At 44.6% G+C, this 24,101-nt stretch overlaps 1 protein-coding gene across 1 annotated transcript in view; it reads right to left on the bottom strand.

Moving 5' to 3' along the window:
• LOC135046821 (phospholipid-transporting ATPase IK-like) overlaps positions 1-24,101 on the bottom strand; it is a 1,701,102-nt gene that overhangs the window by 1,539,483 nt on the left and 137,518 nt on the right. The window lies entirely within an intron of this gene.

The following is a 24,101-nucleotide window of genomic DNA, read 5'->3' as shown; positions in this document are numbered from 1 at the left end:
TTCAGAATTTTAAGACCTTTAGGTATGAGGTTGGAGGTCTGATAGTGTTCAAGCGTCACCACCTCCCACCACATCCTATTTTCTTTCATCATGGCTTGTTCAAGTTTCTTAAATACTGAATTAAGATCCTCATCAGAAATTTCAACACTAATAGTTGTATCAGAAAAGGTGGATTGAATTAGTGTATTTCTACTTTCCCTAAAATTAAACATGGCTGCAGCACAAAATCAAAGAAAGGATGAGAACAACAATTGTATGGAAAAATACTTTGAAAGATTGTGCGCACTAGGTCAAAGTGCAGCTAAACAGTTCACACATAAATGTGCATCCAAAAACACATTAAAATTGATATATAAAAAAGAAAAAAAGTGTAAACAGATAATAGCGCTCTCCAACCACCATGAAAAATAGAAGGAGACCTTTTACAAGTGGAAAAGTTCAATGATCAAAAATAAAAAATGTTAAATGATTCACCCTATTTATGGATAAATCCAATGCCAGGTGGGACAATAATAGGCATTCAGCTCAGTCCATTTAGAATAGACGACCATCCATCCTTGTACTTTTTCAGAATCCTTGGGAACACCTGAAAAAAAGTATCTCTCTAGTCCCTATTGCAGGGGACAAATTGGGAGATACTTGGGAGATGCCGGAAGTCTCCTCATTTGTGCGTTCCACCCGGTAATCTTCCGCACGGTTCTTTTAGCAAAATATTAAGCAACATCCATAGCTGAAAAATATGCGGAAGATTACCGGGTGGAACGCACAAATGAGGAGACTTCCGGCACAGGTGAAACGCACATGGACCGCAGAGGACTTCCGCTTCCGGTAGCGCGTCCGAAAACGGAAGTGCGTTACCGGGTCTTTTTGCCGATTAGCGGAAATAGACTCCAGCTGAGGATGCTCTGTTTCAGGGTTTAAAAAAGGGGACTCGAGCCATTTCAAACCACGCTTCTGACGAAGGACCAACGGTCCGAAACGCGTAGAGCATGGCTCGTGTTTGCTGTTTTGTCTCGTGGGCTTATCCAACCTTCCTGTGGGGACCTCTTGACTGGGAGCCGTGGATCCGGAGCCGGGTCCCATTTCCACCCCATACATCGGGTGTCTGAGGTTTCTCCCCTTTTCCATCTGGATTGGTGATATACCCCACTGAGTATATGTTATGCTGTTTTAATTTTGTCTTCTTGTAAGTAGAACCTTGAAAAAATAAATGCTGTCTTCATTTTAAGGATGTCTACACTATATTTGTGTTAATTATAAGTATCTCCCAATTTGTCCCCTGCAATAGGGACTAGAGAGATACTTTTTTTCAGGTGTTCCCAAGGATTCTGAAAAAGTACAAGGATGGATGGTCGTCTATTCTAAATGGACTGAGCTGAATGCCTATTATTGTCCCACCTGGCATTGGATTTATCCATAAATAGGGTGAATCATTTAACATTTTTTATTTTTGATCATTGAACTTTTCCACTTGTAAAAGGTCTCCTTCTATTTTTCATGGTGGTTGGAGAGCGCTATTATCTGTTTACACTTTTTTTCTTTTTTATATATCAATTTTAATGTGTTTTTGGATGCACATTTATGTGTGAACTGTTTAGCTGCACTTTGACCTAGTGCGCACAATCTTTCAAAGTATTTTTCCATACAATTCATACATACTTACCTATGTTGACACGAAGAGTCGGTCCCCTTCTCCACATAGAATCCACAGGGTACCTGTAAATAAAATTATACTCACAACAATCCAGTGTAGATCGGTCCTCTTCTGTTTGTAATCCACGTACTTGGCAAAAAAACAAAACGAAAATCCAAGATCACAAACTGAAATGGGTCCCATGTTTACACATAGGATCCCTTTCCCGACTGGTGGGACCCACCATGACTGCTGGCAAAGAGGGTCCCTTCAGCCAATCAGGGAGCGCCACAATAAGACTCACCTCTAGTCTCCAAGCCTATGCGCTACATTGTATCTACAGTGCGCAGCCTGACTGACAGTTCAGGCACGCACAGGCAATCAGGAGAGTGCCATGATGAACGGACCCTCTTTGACAGCAGTCACGGGGGGTCCCGCCAGTCGGGGAAAGGGGTCCCATGTGTAAACATGGGACCCCTTTCAGTGCGTGGTCTGGGATTTTCGTTTTTTTTTTTTGCCAAGTACGTGGATTACAAACAGAAGAGGACCGATCTACATGGATTGTTGTGAGTATAATTTTATTTACAGGTACCCCGTGGATTCTACGTGCAGTAGGGGACCGACTCTTCGTGTCAACATAGGTAAGTATGTATGAATGTTAGTGTGCATGTATAGATGTAGCCACCTTTATCTTGACCGATTCTCCACCAAGACGGACGTTTAGTCACGCTAAGGCGATAGCTGAGTTTAATCACAGGCAGGCGCGTTGAGGCAATTCTAGATACTCAGCATGCATTACACATCTCCACCACTGGGTGGCTAATGCTCCACTCATCCAGTACTTTCGATCGTACAGTATAGCGGCGGATTGATTTACAGCTCTGGCAATTGGTCAGTGACGACTGTAATGTTAATACTGTAGGCGTAACGGGAGGCGGTGGAAAAAGATGGTGACCTATAGAGACGCAACTAATTGTGTAAAAGGAAGAATGTACAGTACAATGTATAAACACCATGCTTTTAAAATACATGTACAGTAAATGAGCGTCTGAGTTCCCTAAGGCATAATGGGAATGGTGGGCTAGCGGGACGCGGTGGAAAATACCGTGCTTTACAAATGCGAGCGCCCGAGTCCCCTAAGGCATAAACCAACACCAATGGGGAGGGGGCCGGGCGCTGTTTGCTGTACTTTCACACACGAATTTGGGAATCTCTCATGAGGCGTCGTGGGCTAGCGATGAAGGCTCCCACCTCCCACGTTGGGGGTCCAGGTTTCAAGACCTGATGTGCCTTCTTTTTTTTTTATTTATTGTAATAATATACTGTATTGCTTTATTTTCATTGTAAGACAGTCAATGGAAGGGTGCACACAAGTTACATATAAATCAGAGTACATCTGCAGGAGCGATTCTTTACGCTAAATGCAACTACACAGCGGCAATGAGTAGAAATTAGTGTATTCTGACGCAACTAATTGAGCAAAACAGTACTGTACATTTTCGGCATTTGTGTATTGCACAGGACCTGAATTCCCTCCCTGTCTACTGCATGATCTGTGCAGGCTCCCAGGGGGGGAAGGGCGATGGGGGTAGGGGGAGACGATGGAAAATACCGTGCCTTTGAAATGCAATTATATGAGCATCCGAGTCCCCTACGGCATAAACTAACACCAATGGGAAGGAAGTGCCAACCTTTTTTTTTATGTGTTCCCGTGACATTCACTTTAATATTTTTTTTTCTCTCTAATACATCCAATGGAAGGATGCACACAAGTTTCACATAAATCAGAGTAGATCTGCAGGAGCGATTCTTTACGCTAAATGCCATCTACACAGCGGTAATGAGTAGAAATGAGTGTATTCTGAGTGAGTAAACCAGTACTGTAGATCTTCGGCGTTTGTGTATTGCACAGGACCTGAATTCCCTCCCTGTCCACTGCATGATCTGTGCAGGCTCCCAGGGGGGAAGGGTGATGGGCTAGCGGGACGCGGTGGAAAATACCGTGCCTTTACAAATGCGAGCGCCCGAGTTCCCTAAGGCATAAACCAACACCAATGGGGAGGGGGCCGGGCGCTGTTTGCTGTACTTTTACACACAAATTTGGGAATCTCTCATGAGGCGTCGTGGGCTAGCGATGAAGAATCCCACCTCCCACGCTGGGGGTCCAGGGTTCGAGACCTGATGTGCCTTCTTTTTTTTTTTTTATTGTAATAATATACTGTATTACTTTATTTTCATTGTAAGACAGTCAATGGAAGGGTGCACACAAGTTACATATAAATCAGAGTACATCTGCAGGAGCGATTCTTTACGCTAAATGCAACTACACAGCGGCATTGTAGATCTTCGGCGTTTGTGTATTGCACAGGACATGTGCAGGCTCCCAGGAGTGAAGGGCGAAGGCGAGACAGTGGAAAATACCATGGTCAAACAAAAACTAAGGGAAACTGTCACACAGTAACAGCGCTGAATGCCTGGAACGCACAATGTCTGAGACGCACGACGTCTGAGACGCTCATTGCGCATAAGGACGGTGTCATGGCTGCTGTAAGGGACCGTCCTTATGCTCTCGGTGAGCTGCGTCTCCTCGTGCGCTGGTGGGACAGAAGTCTCGCCAGCAACGAGGAGAAAGTCAGAGCCTACAGGAGGGCCAGCAGGGAGATCCTCCGGACTTACAATCGGAGGAGATCCGTGAGGTCCTTCCAGAGGAGGTGGAGTGACCTCGTCCACCGGACTCCAAGGCACCTGCAGGCCATAAGGGATTGTAAGTACAGTACTTGAAAGACAAGTTGGGAGTCTTAAGCAAAAATGATAATGACATAGCGGACACACTAAATGAGTTTTTTTCAACAGTATTCACTAGAGAGGACCCAATTCAGGGACTGACACACAATCTCAATAATGACAATATTACACTGATAGGTACTTATTTAAGCAAGGAAGTAGTCTGTGACCGATTAAAACATTTAAAGATGAATAAATCACCAGGGCCCGATGGTATTCATCCAAGGGTTCTAATGGAGCTTCACTCTGAACTGGCAAAACCGCTATCTTTGATCTTTGAGGATTCAGTTATATCAGGTATGGTTCCCAAAGACTGGCGTATAGCGGAAGTAGTGCCTATATTTAAAAAGGGAAGTAAAGCTGAACCAGGTAATTGTAGACCAGTTAGTCTTACATCTATAGTGGGGAAAGTATTGGAAGGTATTCTAAGAGATAGTATTCAGAAGTTCCTTGAAACCAATAAGGTCATTAAAAGGAATCAACATGGGTTTATGAAGGACAGATCCTGTCAAACCAACTTACTTGGCTTTTATGAAACAGTAAGCGCAAACCTAGATCAGGGTAAAGACGTGGATGTAATCTTTTTAGACTTTGCCAAAGCATTCGATACTGTACCACACATGAGACTTATATACAAGCTACAAGAATCAGGGCTAGGAAGCACAATATGCACTTGGGTCAAAAACTGGTTAGATAATAGGAAGCAGCGCGTTGTGGTTAATGGATCTTTTTCAACTTGGACTGAAGTGCTAAGTGGTGTGCCGCAAGGCTCAGTGTTAGGACCGCTATTGTTCAATATTTTCATTAACGACCTAACAGAAGGTCTAGAGAGCATGGTGTCAATTTTTGCAGATGATACCAAATTGTGTAAGGCTATAAATACAGAGGAGGATGCCGAGTCTCTTCAGAACGACTTAGTTAAATTAGAAGCATGGGCAGCCAAATGGAGAATGCGCTTCAACACAGACAAGTGTAAGGTAATGCACTGTGGTAACAAGAACAAAAATTACACCTACCTACTAAATGGGGTAAAATTAGGGGATTCCGTACTGGAAAAGGACTTAGGTGTCCTCATAGATAGCAAGCTAAGCAGTAGTACCCAAAGTAAGACTGCAGCAAAGAAGGCTAATAAGATATTAGCATGCATAAAACGGGGTATTGATGCTAGGGACGAGAGTATTATACTCCCGTTATATAAATCACTAGTGAGGCCACACCTCGAATACTGTGTACAGTTCTGGGCACCGTACTACAAAAAGGATATCCTGGAGCTGGAAAAGGTACAGAGGAGGGCGACCAAACTAATTAAGGGCATGGAGACGATGGAATACAAGGAAAGGCTTGAAAGACTAGGCATGTTTACATTGGAAAAGCGGAGACTAAGAGGGGATATGATCAACATCTACAAATATATAAGGGGACAATACACAGAGCTTGCGCGGGACCTGTTTTTGGTTAGATCAACACAGAGGACTCGTGGACACTCGCTCAGGTTAGAGGAGAAGAGATTCCGCACAATACGGCGTAAAGGCTTTTTCACGGTAAGGACAATACGTGTTTGGAATTCCCTGCCCGAGGGAGTTGTAATGGCGGAATCTGTCAACACCTTTAAAAATGGGTTAGATAAATTCCTATTGGATAAGGATATCCAGGGGTATGGTGCATAGTCATGCATTATAGTTACTATTAATAGGGATAAAATGCAATGGCAGACAGCAGCATCAGTCAGAAATTTTAGTCAAATCATCATGCATAGGACACCACAAATAGGTTGAACTCGATGGACAATTGTCTTTTTTCAACCTCAGATACTATGTTACTATGTTACTGTACTTTAAGTTATTGTAGTTACAGGTACAGTACATCATAGCAGGTGGCTGCTGTAGCAGCAGGTATCCGGTCTATACAGCACTGTATCTGTGGTAAACAAATGGTTAAACAAGGCCCAAACATTAACCAGGGTCAAAAGGTCAATTTGTTTTTTTTTACACTTTTTCAATTTTTCTTACATTTACTATCCATGTCAAAAGTGACACCATCTAGGTAGACACCATGTCGACCTATATCTGGTGTCAACTAATTTGTGTCGACCTAGATGGTGTGGCTTTTGAAATTGGTTGACAACAGTTATACTGTAGGTTGACATGGCCGTTAAGTTGACATGGAAAAAGATTGACATGAGTTTTACAAAAACTATTATTATTTTTTTAACTTGTGTGTATATATAGTTCTTTACAATCCACGTGGTCTACGATTGTGAGGTATATCATGCAGTGTACAGTATATGCAGTGTATCAAGTGTATCGTGCTGCGTAATTGCAGCGTGTCATGCAGTGTACATTCAGTATATGGTATTGTGCAGTAAGTGTAATGCATAGTGAATCACATCGTGCAGTATACTGTATACACATGTGGTAATTGCAGTGTTTTGTGCAGTGTACATTGTATCATATTTTTCAGGGAAATGTGCACTGTAATGTGCAGTTTGTTGTATTACGCAGTGCAGTGCATACAGTATGCAGTGTTGTGCAGTGTACCTGCAGCGTATTGTGCAGTGTAATGTGCAGTTTGTCGTATTGTGCAGTGTACTGTATCACATAGTGCAGTGCATATGCAGTGTCGTGCAGTGCATCGTGCAGTGTACCTGCAGCGTATTGTGCAGTGTATCGTACATTATCATTCAGTGTAACGTGCAGCTGTAATTGCAGTCTCTTGCCTCCCACGCTGAGAGTCCCGGGTTTTATTCCCAAAGTTCCAGTCAATTTTTTTTTTGTTATAAGGGAGATTTCTGTTTCAGATAGTACAGTGTTCTAAGGGATGTTACTGTGGCAGAAATTATTCAAAGGGATGTTACAGTGGCCTAATGTGTTCTGACGTGCATTACTCTTGCATAATGTGTTATAAGGTTCATGACTGTGGCAGATCTCTACTTTGTGACGTAATGTGGATATACTACTGCACTACTGTGACGTACAGTACAGTAACGTGAATAAGGTGCTCTACTGTGTGACACAACGTGAATCAAGGACAGTACTGTGACGTGAATAAACTGCACTACTGTGACATGACGTGAATAAGATGAATTCAGGTGAGTGCTGCATCATCTGTCATGAAATCAATTTATACTGTAATGAACAGTACTGAGATGGTTAAGGGTGCCTCCCACCCTGCATGCTGATGTGTGTCATAATGTTTATAAGGGCAATGCTAATGTGTGTTACAATGTCCATAAAGGTAGTGTTCTGTCTGATACCCTGGACCTACTGTACTGTAGCGAGACTGTACGTGTACTGTATGTCACATTTAGAAATGTGCCCCTTAAGTTTTGAAGACAGTACAGTACACTATGCCCGCCTGAGTGATTAGGTGCAGGGTACTAGAATGAACAATTCCATTGATAGTGATGTCATAAAGATGCTGTCAATTTTGAACTTCATTGGCTGTACAGTATGCTGCCATTATACTGTATATATATTTTTACAGGGCTGGGAGCACGACGGCACAGAAGGCGGGACAGGCGCCACGAAGCTGGTAAGTATTGTCAATTACAGTAGTGTACATACTGTAGTGATTTATACAGTCCCACCCCCCTGTCCTGACCAGCACAGATAACTCACTGCAATCCAGATGGGAGGGAGGGTGGGACACTTCTTGTGAGATCTGGTTGCCCGTGATGTTAAGAATGTCTGTTTACAAAACTAAATGTAAATATTAAACACACAGTATAAATAACATTGTAGATATCTGAATACCTGTGCTTCGCTACGGGATGATGATGGTAAATTACAGTGATAGTGGTTTGTTAATTTACGTTTGTTGGCGATCTAGTATACTATATACTTTCGACATACTGTATCTGGCTTCTCTGATGCAGATTGTGTAGTGGCCGGACCCCTTTTTGGTCCCCTCACTCTTCACACTATACAACTCTCAGTCTGTGTCTCCCTGCTTCCCCCATTTCCCTCCTCACATGTCACTGCCCTGTCCTCACTGACACATCTCTCATCTCCTGATATACTCTGTGCTGCTGGGGGACCCTGCTTCTCCCACTATATAACTCTCAGTCTGTGTCTTCCTGCTGCCTCCATTCCCCTCTTCACATCATGTCACTGCCCCTGTCACATGCAGCCCTGTCCTCACTGACACATCACTCATCTCCTGATATACTCTGTGCTGCTGGGGACCATGCTCCTCCCACTATATAACTCTCAGTCTGTGTCTCCCTGCTTCCCCCATTCCCCTCCTCACATGTCACTGCCCCTGCCACATGCAGCCCTGTCCTCACTGACACATCTCTCATCTCCTGATATACTCTGTGCTGCTGGGGGACCTTGCTCCTCCCACTATATAACTCTCAGTCTGTGTCTTCCTGCTGCCTCCATTCCCCTCTTCACATCATGTCACTGCCCCTGTCACATGCAGCCCTGTCCTCACTGACACATCACTCATCTCCTGATACACTCTGTGCTGCTGGGGACCATGCACCTCCCACTATATAACTCTCAGTCTGTGTCTCCTTGCTTCCCCCATTCCCCTCCTCACATCATGTCACTGCCCCTGTCACATGCAGCCCTGTCCTCACTGACACATTACTCATCTCCTGATATACTCTGTGCTGCTGGGGGACCCTGCTCCTCCCACTATATAACTCTCAGTCTGTGTCTTCCTGCTGCCTCCATTCCCCTCTTCACATCATGTCACTGCCCCTGTCACATGCAGCCCTGTCCTCACTAACACATTACTCATCTCCTGATACACTCTGTGCTGCTGGGGACCATGCTCCTCCCACTATATAACTCTCAGTCTGAGTCTCCCTGCTTCCCCCATTCCCCTCCTCACATCATGTCGGTGGCTCCTGTGAAATTATCTTTTTTTGTTAAAGTTTCTTATATAGCTTAGCACATTATCTATCTCCTGATATACTCTGTGCTGTAGGGGACCATGCTACTGTACTTCCAGTATATAACTCTCAGTCACATCATGTCACTGTCCGTGTCACATTCAGCCCAGTTATCACTGACATACTGTATCATGCATGTCCTGATATAGTCAGATGTGTACCGAGTGTGTTGTAAACAGGTCCAGGCAGTCAGTAGTTATGCTGCCCGCTGATATACTCTGTGCTGCTGTCTCCCCCCCTAGGGGTGCTAGGGATTTCTAATTGTATTAGTGGCGTCCACCGTGTTTTAATACGCTCGTATGACAAATTTTCCCACAGTACCACCACCACCACCACCACCAGGCACCAGTGCAGCCGGTAAGCACACTACAGTACTCTCTGATTAGTGCTTTGCTTGGGTGGTCTTCTGTTTGCCGGCGGTCGGGCTCCCGGCGCTCAGTATACCGGCGCCGGGAGCCCGACAGCCGGCATACCGACACTTATTTTCCCTCGTGGGGGTCCACGACCCCCATAGAGGGAGAATAAAATAGTGTGGCGCGCGTAGCGCGCCACCGTGCACGTAGCGTGGCGAGCGCAGCGAGCCCGCAAGGGGCTCATTTGCCCTCGCCACACTGTCGGTAAGCCGGCGGTCGGGCTCCCGGCGCCGGGATGCTGGTCGCCGGGAGCCCGACCGCCGGCCAGCCGTAGTGAACCCCTTTGCTTCCCAATGGTATTGTGTAATGAGAATTCTGGTGCGACTGTCATCGTTACACTACTGTACATGTGTCCTGGATACTGTATAGTACATGTTACAATTTGACAGCTTCACTTACAGCACTGTTATTTTTTTTCTCACAGTACCACCAGTTACAGTATGCCACTGACACCATTTTATGTACCACACACAAAATTGCCCCTTATAAATTATGCACCAGTGGAGGGCTGATGGTACTGTGTACCACCACCAAATTTCTTAATGGTATTCCATACCACCCTACTGTTCTTTCACAACTGGGTACAGTACTATACAGTACTTAATGGACCATTGTTTGGATTTTCACATTTGGAATTTTTGCATTTGGGGTGCCATCATCTGGATACTGAGCGACAGCAAGTGGGAGGTTTAGGCTGCTTGAGGGTAGGTTTTTGGTTAGGGGGCGGGATATACTTAACAACCCCCTGTGGGGATTTTCCGATTTGGTATTTTTGCATTCGGGATGCCATCGTCGGGATACTGAGCGCCGGCATACTGTATCTTATGATATTTTATGATTTATTTGTATCCATTATTTACTGTACTGTATTTCATTGTACTGTACAGCAGCTTATGTTACAGTGTGATTTTTCCACAGTAGCACGTGCCCCACCCACCCACCCAGGAGCCTGCCCCACCTGACCAGGAGCCGGAGGTAGCGAGCTCTGGAAGTGGTAATCATTATTTTTGTTACAGACACACTAGTTTCCTACAGTATTACTGTAATTTTTTTATTTTACAATACTTGTTATCTTTTACACACAGATCGCCTCATTATTGATATGGAGGAGGAGGAGGAAATGTGGGAGCCCTCAGGCCAGCCTGGTAAGAATTGTAATCTACTGTACAGTACTCTACTGTACTATATTGTACATTTATTATTTATTGATTTATTAACCGTTTCTTACCGTATATAGTGCAGCATACAGTATTCCGTTGCGCTTTACAATTAGAATAACAGTCATAGAACAAAGCTGGGTAAAAACAGACAGACATACAGTAGAGGTAGGAAGGCCCTGCTCGCAAGCTTACAATCTATAGGGAAATAGGTGAGGTTATGTGTTCTGTACAGAGAGGATGCAATTGGATAGGGAAGCATTGAAGGTTATGTGGGTGGGTCTGGAATATGATACAGTAGGCTTGTCTGAAGAGGTGAGTTTTCCAATTGTGTACCAATGGCTTGGGTTCACGTGACCAGTGGTCAGGATTCCAGCAGTCAAGTGACTGACAGCAGCATCCTGATTGCAGAAATCCCATCAGGTTGAGGTATGGTATCGAAACCCTCCTCCACTACCCCCTAACCCTCCATTTATACTCTGATTCCGGCCTCTTCATTCTGAAGCCGGGGTCCGGACAGCTGGTATTTTAGATGCAGGTACAGTCAGGGCCGGTGCAAGGTTTCTCGGCATCCTAGGCAAAACTTCTGCCTACTGCCCCTTCCCCCTACCCACCCTTCAGATGAAAGGCATGCTGCGGCTCTCCCCCACCCCCAGTTTGTTGCATGGCTGCTCTCTTCTCCCCATCCCCCCAGTCTGTGTGGGTGCCTGCTACTCTCACCCCCCCCCCCCCACTCTGTTAAAAGTCTGCTGTCCTACCCCCCCCCCACCATCTGTATGCATGCTGCTGCTCATCCCCCCCCCAAACTGTGTGCATACCTGCTGCTCATCTCCTCCCCCCCCCCCCCCCCCTCAGTGGACTCAAATGCAGAGAGTACACTGTGCAGCCACTACCTGCAGGCTGTGATGCAGAGTTGGGACTGAGTAGTCTGTGAAAAAGTCTGAAATGAAGAGCAGTGCTGCATGTCACCCCCAGCCAGGACTCCAGGAGCTGTCACAGTTACTGCCTGTGCCTTGTGGAGGTGGAGCTGGAGGCTGCAATACAGGAGCTTAGCAGTCACGGCTACTGTAAGATACGAGTCCTGGGAGGATTGCAGCGGCTGTGTAAGATAGGACCACGCTACCTTTTTCAGGCAGCTGTAGCAGGCCGCCCCCTCAGGTCCCGGCGCCCCTAGGCAGCTGCCTAAAGCTGCCTAGTGGAAGCTCCGGCCCTGTGTACAGTATGCCCCCTACCAATGGACGGTCATTCCACACTCCGGCTAAGAATGTCTCTCTGCCTCTCTACTTTCTGTAGCACTGTACTACTGTAAAGTATTGGATAATACTTTAGTACAGTAGTATTGGAAATAACAATGGCAAATTTGACTTTTGTTTTTGGTTTATCATTTTTTTTAAATATTCAACACAGATGTCACTTACGTGGACTCGGGGTAGGAGGAGGAGGAGCCACAGTATAGTAAGTACAGTAGAATTTTCTCAAGCCCATTCTTAAAAGTATTGACCGAGTCCACTTTTATTACTTTTCAGGCAGGGAATTCCAAACGTACAGTATTTCCATCACTGTGAAGACCCCTTTTCGCCTCTGTATGCGAAATCTCCTCTCCTCCAACACGAGTGACTGTGCATGTGTCCTCTGTGTGTCTTATCAAAAACAGTTCCTGTAAAACGTATGCCATCTCTCACTCCATATCAGAGCACTGCCATGTGCTGGGGGTTCACGGTCGGCGGCCATTTTGTCAGGTTGCCATGCGATCGAGCTCGGCGTACCGTAATTTGTATAGACCTCGCTTATCCCGGTGTATTTTAGCTAGGGGATTGTGACGCTCCTTCAGCATTGCCCCTTGGCCTGTAAAACTTATGCCATCTCTCACTCCATATCCGAGCACTGCCACGTGCTGGGGGTTCACGGTCGGTGGCCATTTTGTCGGGTTGCTATGTGATCGAGCTCGGTGTAACGTAATGTGCATAGACCTCGCTTATCCCAGTGTATTTCAGCTAGGGGATTGTGACGCTCCTTCAGCATTGCCCCTTGGCCTGTAAAACTTATGCCATCTCTCACTCCATATCCGAGCGCTGCCACGTGCTTGGGGTTCACGGTCGGCGGCCATTTTTAATGTGCATAGAACTCACTTATCCCCATGGGCCCCTGTGTTTTTTAACTACCATATTGAGATGCACATTTCTAGGCCTACAGTATTTAATATACAGTAAGCAGCATTGTTGTTAGGCAATAATTGAAGAATTTCCATACAGTACTGACATGTACTGTATGTAATGCTTGTACATCATGTCAGTCGCCCCTTATGCTGTACACTACTGGAAGTCTCACAGGGCCCATGTACTTCCAAGGAGGGTTATTTACTGTATCTGTTTTATATAGGAAACTAATTGCAGTCCATAACACTGATGTGGTATTTTCAGTACTGTACAGTACACAGTACTAAAATTTTAACATCAGGTACTGTATAGTAAACATGCACAGTATTAACTTTTATCATAAAACTCTTACAAATTTTCAGATGTGTAAATTTTAGACTACAGTATTCACAAATGTTTTTTCTCCATACAGGAATTACAGTTGGACAACATGCCAGTAACTATCAACAAAACAATGAGCAAGATAATCGCCAAAAAGAAAAAAGAAAATAAAACCATCAAAGAGATCCATGCATGGCTCAAGGAAAGTGACATTATAGTCACTTTAGAAACGGTGCGCTATCATGCTTTCGAGAGAACAACGCCCAGATTTGTATTTCCTAAAAAATGCACATGGTACGTACTGTACACTACTGTAATGTTTAAATGACTTGCTGTATACCATAGACAATTTTTGGAAGAACAAAAAAAACACTTAATCTAACTGATTGTGCTGTTCATTAATTCATATTTTTCATACTGTATTGTACTGTAGGAGAGTGCAACAAATTATGAAGGAACTAACTCGTGAGGATGATGAGCGTACTGCTTTGCAAATAAAACAAATTCTCCATTCCAAGTATGACCTGGACATATCGGCCACCAGCGTCAGAAGGATGCGACGGAAAATGGGATGGACCTTTGGCGCAACAAGGTAAAATACTGAAAGCAGTATAAACCATACAGTAGATGCACACTTATTCACTGTTAATAATCCCTTGATAAGTGATATAACAATTACATAAATCATTATACAGAGTGTGTACGTTATACTATATACAGTATGTGTGTGTGTGTGTGTGTGTGTGTGTGTGTGTGTGTGTATGTGTATGTATGTATATATATATATATATAATCTATACCAAAAGAGATACCTACTGTATAGGCACTCAGAGACAGCAATGAAGCATTGTCGGCTTATTGTGATGATTACATACTGTGTTTGTGTGTGTGTGTGTGTGTGTGTGTGTGTATGTATGTGTGTATATATATATATATATATATATATATATATTACTCTGTATATAGTGTACTGTATGTACAGTTTAATGTATACAGTAGGTATATAATACAGTATACTGCACATACAGTCTACTGTATATACAGTAATCTCTTTCATTACTCTATCTGATTTCATTATATTTGGCTCTTCACAGGATATCTCCCATGATAAGAGATGTGAATAAAGAAAAGAGAGTGGAACAGGCACGGCGATGGATTGAGAGTGGTGAAACATTTCATGATGTTATTTTCACAGATGAATCGTCTGTTGCCCTTGAGCGGTTCTCCAGAATGTCATTCCGGAAACGTAACCATATCTCATTAAAACCACGCCCAAAGCATCCATTGAAAGTCCATGTATGGGGAGGCATATCACGATTAGGAGCTGGTCCCCTATTATTTTTCGAAGGTACAGTACTATACTTTATTCTGTGCCTGTGTTCTTTAAAAATACATGTTGTACTGTAGAGTACATGTAACTGCACAATAAAATGAGTTGCTTACTAATGAACAACATTTTTTTTTATTTCTGTAGGGATCATGGATAAAAAAAATTTCCAAGAAACAATAGTAGAGGGATGTATGGTGCCATTTGTGCATAAATATTACCCAACTCACCATAGGATATTTCAAGACAATGATCCTAAACACTCCGCCTCAGCCAAATTTATGGAAGAGAAAGGTATGAATTGGGAACGCACACCACCAGAGTGAGTATTCTTTCAACAGTGTACAAGTAAAATTTTTGATAGCACTCTAGTACTGTAAATGTATTTTTTGGTTTAATAAACAGTACAATACCGTATGTTTAATTTTCTCTATTTAATGTCATTAATTGACTAACTTTTTTTCTATACTCATTTTTTTTATAGATCACCAGACATGAATCCAATTGAATTAGTGTGGGCTCAATTGAAGAGGTACATTAGGAGTGTTGCGAAGCCAACAACAAAACAGCAGCTGTTGGATGGGATAAAGAAATTTTGGCTAGAAGTACTCACACCTGAACATTGTAATAATTATATAAATCACCTGTATAAAGTATTACCTGTTATAGTCGAAAGAAATGGTCAAGCCACAAATATGTAGTTCTGTACTGTATTTTCTATTTAAAATTTTAAATTGGTGCATTATTAAAAGTGTTTTTAAAATTGCCTTTGTCTGATTATTGCATAAACTAATGTAGAATATTATACAGTAGTAATGTTATTGATGTGTATGAACAGTTATTTTCTGTTTTATAAGTCCTGAATAAGAGTACTGTACATTTTGATCAGTACAGTACATGCAATCGGATGTTGTAATAAATACTTTTTTTTACATTAATATTGATGCTTTTCCAATAAATATTCCATTATACAGTATGGTACAGTACAGTACATGGGGGTAACTGTACAGTATGATGTGCCGTTATGTGGGAGAAATACTGTATCCACTAAATGTACAGTAAAATGTTTTTTTTTCTTATTACAAACACACAAATGCATCCCAGATGGAAATCTGCTATACACAGCAGACAGCTTATGGTGACAGAACTTCCCTACTGTATTCCCACCCATAGTCGTGGTATATTTTAGATTGCCTAATGAGACACTCCTGCAGCATTGCCAATGATTCATGTAAAACCTGTGTGGAAACAGTATCTGTATTGAATGCAAAGTACAGTAAGAGTACAGTATACAGTATTATCAGAGCCATACCTGACCAACATGATGCCCTAAGCTAGATTTTGGCTGATGCCCTCTTGCACAGATGCTAGTTCCACCTCTAACCCTGCACCCCTTTCCCAGCACCATCACCCATTTTGGCGCTCCTACCCCTTATAATTTAAATAGGAACAATGTGCACATTTAGTGCCAGCCCAAAACAGTGCATGTTCTTGCTGGGAAGGGGCATGGTAACACAATAATACCCCCAGATGAAATGACACAACACAGAACTGCAACTTTATTCACATTATATCATGCAGTAGTGTCTCTTATTCTCGTTACATCATATGATAGTACCACATTACTCCTAACTAGAGATGAGCAGATTTGGTTCCTCGGAAACCGAACCCGCCCGAACTTCACCCATTTTACACGGGTCCGAGGCAGGTTCGAACCTTCCCGCCTTGCTCGGCTAACCCGAGCGCGCCCGAACGTCATCATCCCGCTGTCGGATTCTCGCGAGATTCGGATTCTATATAAGCAGCCGCGCGTCGCCGCCATTTTCAGTCGTGCATTGGAGATGATAGGGAGAGGACGTGGCTGGCGTCCTCTCCGTTTATTGTTGAACTTGATTGCTTTATTGCTTAATTGTGGGGAGGACTGGGGAGCAGCTGTTAGGAGGAGTACAGTGCAGAGTTTTGCTGATAAGTGACCACCAGTTTTATCCGTTCTCTGCCTGAAAAAAACGCTCCATACCATATCTGTGCTCAGTGTGCTGCATAATATATCTGTGCTCACACTGCTTAATTGTGGGGACTGGGGAGCAGCTGTATTATATAGCAGGAGTACAGTGCAGAGTTTTGCTGACAGTGACCACCAGTATACGTTGTCTGCCTGAAAAACACTCCATATCTGTGCTCAGTGTGCTGCTTTATTGTGGGGACTGGGGACCACCAGTATAATTAATGTTATATAGGAGGAGTACAGTGCAGAGTTTTGCTGACCAGTGACCACCAGTATACTATATATAGCAGTACGGTACGGAAGGCCACTGCTGTACCTACCTCTGTGTCGTCATTCATTAAGTATACTATTCATCTACATTCTATACCTGTGGTGCATTTTAGTTTTGCAGTTTGCTGACACAGTGACCACCAGTATACTATCTATAGCAGTACGGTACGGAAGGCCACTGCTGTACCTACCTCTGTGACCTCATTAAGTATACTATCCATCCATACCTGTGGTGCATTTCAGTTGTGCGCAGTAAATATAGTAGTAGGCCATTGCTATTGATACTGGTATATAATTCCACACATTAAAAAATGGAGAACAAAAATGTGGAGGTTAAAATAGGGAAAGATCAAGATCCACTTCCACCTCGTGCTGAAGCTGCTGCCACTAGTCATGGCCGAGACGATGAAATGCCATAAACGTCGTCTGCCAAGGCTGATGCCCAATTTCATAGTAGAGAGCATGTAAAATCCAAAAAACAAAAGTTCAGTAAAATGACCCAAAAATCAAAATTAAAAGCGTCTGAGGAGAAGCGTAAACTTGCCAATATGCCATTTACGACACGGAGTGGCAAGGAAAGGCTGAGGCCCTGGCCTATGTTCATGGCTAGTGGTTCAGCTTCACATGAGGATGGAAGCACTCATCCTCTCGCTAGAAAAATGAAAAGACTTAAGCTGGCAAAAGCACAGCAAAGAACTGTGCATTCTTCTAAATCACAAATACCCAAGGAGAGTATAATTGTGTCGGTTGCGATGCCTGACCTTCCCAACACTGGACGGGAAGAGCTTGCGCCTTCCACCATTTGCACGCCCCCTGCAAGTGCTGGAAGGAGAACCCGCGGTCCAGTTCCTGATAGTCAAATTGAAGATGTCACTGTTGAAGTACACCAGGATGAGGATATGGGTGTTGCTGGGGAGGAAATTGACAAGGAGGACTCTGATGGTGAGGTGGTTTGTTTAAGGCAGGCACCCGGGGAGACACCTGTTGTCTGTGGGATGAAAAAGCCCATTGTGATGCCTGGGCAAGATACCTAAAAAGCCACCTATTCTGTGTGTAATTATTTCTCCACAAATCTGGACAACAGGTGTCAAGCTGTATGTTGCTTCTGTCAATCTGTAATAAGTAGGGGTAAAGGTGTTACCCACCTAGGAACATCCTCCCTTATATGTCACCTGCAGCGCATTCATCAGAAGTCAATGTCAAGTTGTGAAACTTTGGGTAAGAGCGTAAAGAGTCCACTGACACCTAAATCCCTTCTTCCTCTTGTACCCAAGCTCCTGCAAGCCACACCACCAACTCCCTCAACATCAACTGCCGCCTCAGCCATGAACGTCAGTAGTCCTGCAGGCCATGTCCTGTTGTCCGTGGGACGAATATGGCCATTGACATGCCTGGTCAAAATACAAAAAAAATCACCTCTTCGGTGTGGAATTATTTCAACACAAATGCAGACAACAGGTGTCAAGCCGTGTGTTGCCTTTGTCAAGCTGTAATAAGTAGGGGTAAGGACGTTAACCACCTCGGAACATCCTCCCTTATATGTCACCTACAGTGCATTCATCATAAGTCAGTGACAAGTTCAAAAACTTTGGGTGACAGTGGAAGCAGTCCACTGACCACTAAATCCCTTCCTCTTATAACCAAGCTCCTGCAAACCACACCACCAACTCCCTCAGTGTCAATTTCCTCCTTACCCAGGAAAGCCAATAGTCCTGCAGGCCATGTCACTGTCAAGTCTGATGAGTCCTCTCCTTGCCTGGAATTTCTCTGATGCATCCTTGAGTGTAACGCCTACTGCTGCTGGCGCTGCTGTTGTTGCTGCTGGGAGTCGATCGTCATCCCAGAGGGGAAGTCAGAAGACCACTTGTACTACTTCCAGTAAGCAATTGACTGTTCAACAGTCCTTTGCGAGGAAGATGAAATATCACAGCAGTCATCCTGCTGCAAAGCAGATAACTCAGTCCTTGGCAGCCTGGGCGGTGAGAAACGTGGTTCCGGTATCCATCGTTAATTCAGAGGCAACTATAGACTTGATTGAGGTACTGTGTCCCCGGTACCAAATACCATCTAGGTTCCATTTCTCTAGGCAGGCGATACCGAAAATGTACACAGACCTCAGAAAAAGAGTCACCAGTGTCCTAAAAAATGCAGTTGTACCCAATGTCCACTTAACCACGGACATGTGGACAAGTGGAGCAGGGCAGACTAAGGACTATATGACTGTGACAGCCCACTGGGTAGATGTATTGCCTCCCACAGCAAGAACAGCAGCTGCGGCACCAGTAGCAGCATCTCGCAAACGCCAACTCGTTCCTAGGCAGGCTACGCTTTGTATCACCGCTTTCCATAAGAGGCACACAGCTGACAACCTCTTACGGGAACTGAGGAAGATCATCGCAGAATGGCTTACCCCAATTGGACTCTCCTGGGGATTTGGGACATCGGACAACGCCAGCAATATTGTGCGTGCATTACATCTGGGCAAATTCCAGAACGTCCCATGTTTTGCACATACATTGAATTTGGTGGTGCAGAATTATTTAAAAAACGACAGGGACGTGCAAGAGATGCTGTCTGTGACCCGAAGAATTGCGGGCCACTTTCGGCATTCAGGCACCGCGTACAGAAGACTGGAGCACCACCAAACATTCCTGAACCTCCCCTGCCATCATCTGAAGCAAGAGGTGGTAACGAAGTGGAATTCAACCCTCTATATGCTTCAGAGGATGGAGGAGCAGCAAAAGGCCATTCAAGCCTATACATCTGCCCACGATATAGGCAAAGGAGGGGGAATGCACCTGACTTAAGTGCAGTGGAGAATGATTTGAACGTTGTGCAAGGTTCTGCAACCCTTTGAACTTGCCACACGTGAAGTCAGTTCAGACACTGCCAGCCTGAGTCAGGTCATTCCCCTCATCAGGCTTTTGCAGAAGAAGCTGGAGACATTGAAGGAGGAACTAAAACAGAGCGATTCCGCTAGGCATGTGGGACTTATGGATGGAGCCCTTCATTCGCTTAAGCAGGATTCACGGGTGGTCAATCTGTTGAAATCAGAGCACTACATTTTGGCCACCGTGCTCGATCCTAGATTTAAAACCTACGTTGTATTTCTCTTTCCGGCAGACACAAGTCTGCAGAGGTTCAAAGACCTGCTGGTGAGAAAATTGTCAAGTCAAGCGGAACGTGACCCGTCAACATCTCCTCCTTCACATTCTCCCGCAACTGGGGGTGCGAGGAAAAGGCTAAGAATTCTGAGCCCACCCGCTGGCGGTGATGCAGGGCAGTCTGGAGCGAGTGCTGACATCTGGTCCGGACTGAAGGACCTGCCAACGATTACTGACATGTCGTCTACTGTCACTGCATATGATTCTCTCACCATTGAAATAATAGTGGAGGATTATATGAGTGACCGCATCCAAGTAGGCACGTCAGACAGTCCGTACGTATACTGGCAGGAAAAAGAGGCAATTTGGAGGCCCTTGCACAAACTGGCTTTATTCTACCTAAGTTGATCTCCCTCAAGTGTGTACTCCGAAAGAGTGTTTAGTGCAGCCGCTCACCTTGTCAGCAATCGGCGTACGAGGTTACTTCCAGAAAATGTGGAGAAGATGATGTTCATCAAAATGAATTATAATCAATTCCTCCGTGGAGACATTCACCAGCAGCAATTGCCTCCACAAAGTACACGGGGACCTGAGATGGTGGATTCCAGTGGGGACGAATTAATAATCTGTGAGGAGGGGGATGTACACAGTGAAAGGGGTGAGGAATCGGAGGATGATGATGAGGTGGACATCTTGCCTCTGTACAACCAGTTTGTGCAAGGAGAGATTGATTGCTTCTTTTTTTGGTGGGGGCCCAAACCAACCAGTCATTTCAGTCACAGTCGTGTGGCAGACCCTGTCGCTGAAATGATGGGTTCGTTAAAGTGTGCATGTCCTGTTTATACAACATAAGGGTGGGTGGGAGGGCCCAAAGACAATTACATCTTGCTCCTCTTTTTTCTTTCATTTTTCTTTGCATCATGTGCTGTTTGGGGACAATTTTTTTGAAGGGCCATCCTGCCTGACACTGCAGTGCCACTCCTAGATGGGCCAGGTGTTTGTGTCGGCCACTTGTGTCGCTTAGCTTAGCCATCCAGCGACCTTGGTGCGCCTCTTTTTTTCTTTGCATCATGTGCTGTTTGGGGACAATTTTTTTGAAGTGCCATCCTGCCTGACACTGCAGTGCCACTCCTAGATGGGCCATGTGTTTGTGTCGGCCACTTGTGTCACTTAGCTTAGTCACACAGCGACCTTGGTGCAAATTGTAGGACTAAAAATAATATTGTGAGGTGTGAGGTGTTTAGAATAGACTGGAAATGAGTGGAAATTATGGTAACTGAGGTTAATAATACTATGGGATCAAAATGACCCCCAAATTCTATGATTTAAGCTGTTTTTTAGGGTTTTTTGAAAAAAACACCCAAATCCAAAACACACCCGAATCCGACAAAAAATTTTTGGTGAGGTTTTGCCAAAACGCGTCCGAATCCAAAACACGGCCGCGGAACCGAATCCAAAACCAAAACACAAAACCCGAAAAATGTCCGGTGCACATCACTACTCCTAACAGCCTTTTTCACACCCTTATTCACATTACACCCCACCACATTGATCTTTATTTACATTAGACCACAGGTTCTCAAACTCAGTCTTCAGGACCCCACACAGTGCATGTTTTGCAGGTCTCACAGAATCACAAGTGAAATATTTAGCTCCACCTACTGTATGGACCTTTTAAAATGTGTCAGTGAGTAATTAATACAGTACACCTGTGCACTTGCTGGTTTACCTGCAAAACATGCACTGTGTGGGGTCCTTGTTTTGGGTCTGTATACTGTACATTATACCGCATTTATTATTTGATTATTCTTCGGGACCTCATTGCCTCTGTGTACTGTTATTTTAGCGAGGGGATTGTGACGCTCCTTCAGCATTGCCCCGTAACCTTCAAGACTACTGCTACTGTATCTCTCACTCCATCTCCGAGCGCTGCCTGCCACGTGGTGGGGGTTTAGGGGCGACGGCCATTTTGACAGTGTGCTATGCGATCGAGTCCGGTGTACCGTAATGACAGACCTCGCTTATCCCTATCGCCCGTGTATTTTAGCGAGGGGATTGTGACGCTCTTTCAGCATTGCCCCGTAGCCTTCAAGACTACTGTTATCTCTCACTCCATCTCCGAGCGCTGCCTGCCACGTGGTGGGGGTTCAGGGGCGACGGCCATTTTGACAGTGTGCTATGCGATCAAGTCCGGTGTACCATAATGTGCATAAACCTCGCTTATTCCTATCATCCCTATGTATTTTAGCGAGGGGTTTGTGACGCTCCTTCAGCATTGCTCCATAGTGCGATCAAGTCCGGTGTACCGTAATGTGCATAGACCTCGCTTATTCCTATCGCCCCTATGTATTTTAGCGAGGGGATTGTGACGCACCTTCAGCACTGCCCCGTTGTCCGCAAAATCTATGTCATCACTCGCTCCATAGCTGAGGGCCTCCATGGGGCAAGGAGTCACAGGCAGTAGCCATTTCGATTGAGTCTGCCCTGCTACAGAATTGTATGTGTACCGTATGGTGCAAAGAACCTTAACAATACATCTGCTCCTGCATCTTTGCCCTGTTTTATGTGAATAAAAAAAATTATAAAGTGTCTGGAAAAAACTAACATGCGTTCGTACTGTACAGTACTTTAGGAATCGAACACGGGACTGAGTATAGGAAGAGGAACACTTCACCACTTCGCCGCAGACAGATGAATAAACCCATTAGTTTTGATTAAGCCATAATGGCTAAGGGATTAGGATGCTAATATACTGTACAATATTCCTAATATCATTAGGCAATAATGAACCTCTAACACGTCCATTTGCGTCAGTGTACACTACTGGTTTTATGTTGCTTTGTCTGCGGGATTCAGCGTAACGAGACGCACTAGTAAAGTAGTCCTTACTATACAGTGTACAGTATTTCAGTATTATATTTTACGGGAGCCCACACGCATGCGCAGTGGTGATTATAAAAAGCGACATCTGGTGGATGATTGCAGGTATTACACGTAAAGGTAACGCCATACGTCTGTCTCCGTGCGATTAGATAGCCTCTCAGTGACTAGGCGCGCCTCCCTACGCCCCAGTACGCTACGTATGCTCGAACGGGACAAACGCATCAGCCACTCAAGATAAAGGTGGCTACATCTGTATGTAATAAAGTTTTACTGCCACGGTGTGTGCATTTTGTTTTTATTTGGGTATTTTTTTTGTAGTAGAACTACAGGTACCAGTGGGCCCGTTTCCCCCCCCCCCGCATGCTGGTACTTGTGGTTCTCCAAGTACCAGCTTGCGGGGGATGCTTGCTGGGACTTGTGGTACTGCTACAAAAAACAATATTCATATTTTTACACAAAAGCCCCCCATCCGCCGCCCTTGGATGGGGGGGACAGCCTTGGGCTTCACCCCTGGCCCTTGGTTGGTTGGAGGGGGGGACCCCTTGATTTAAGGGGTCCCCACTCCTTCAGGGTACCCTGGCCAGGGGTGACTAGTTGGTGATTTAATGCCAGGGCCGTAGGGACCATTATAAAAGTGTCCCCCAGCTGTGGCATTATCTCGCTGACTAGTGGAGCCTGGTGCTGGTGTTAAAAATACGGGGGACCCTTACGTGTTTTTTCCCCCATATTTTTTTGCACTAGGACCAGGCGCACAGCCCGGTGCTGGTTGTTGAAGTATGGGGGATCCCAAGTCAATTTTTCCCCCGTATTTTTACAACCAGGACCGGCTCAAAGAGCCCGAGGTTGGTTATGCTTAGAAGGGGGGACTCCACACATTTTTTTTCCTGATTTTTAACTCTTTAAACACTTTTTTTAAGGTACACAACGAAGCCCTGCACGGATCTCACAGATCCGGCCGGAATTTATTGTGTTAAGTTCGGCAGTGTTTTACTAATCACTCCCGTAAAACACTGGCCGAAATTACGAATGACATCGACCTCGGAAAACACGACAATGCAGAATACGACAGCATAGTAAATGAGGCGTAAAAAAAAAAAAAAAGTTGCAAATTATCACTCCAGATGTCATTCGTGTTTAAACTTCAACCA

The sequence above is a fragment of the Pseudophryne corroboree genome, chromosome 1 (assembly GCF_028390025.1).
Source record: "Pseudophryne corroboree isolate aPseCor3 chromosome 1, aPseCor3.hap2, whole genome shotgun sequence".
Taxonomy (NCBI): domain Eukaryota; kingdom Metazoa; phylum Chordata; class Amphibia; order Anura; family Myobatrachidae; genus Pseudophryne; species Pseudophryne corroboree.
This window is presented reverse-complemented; position numbering and strand designations above follow the sequence as displayed.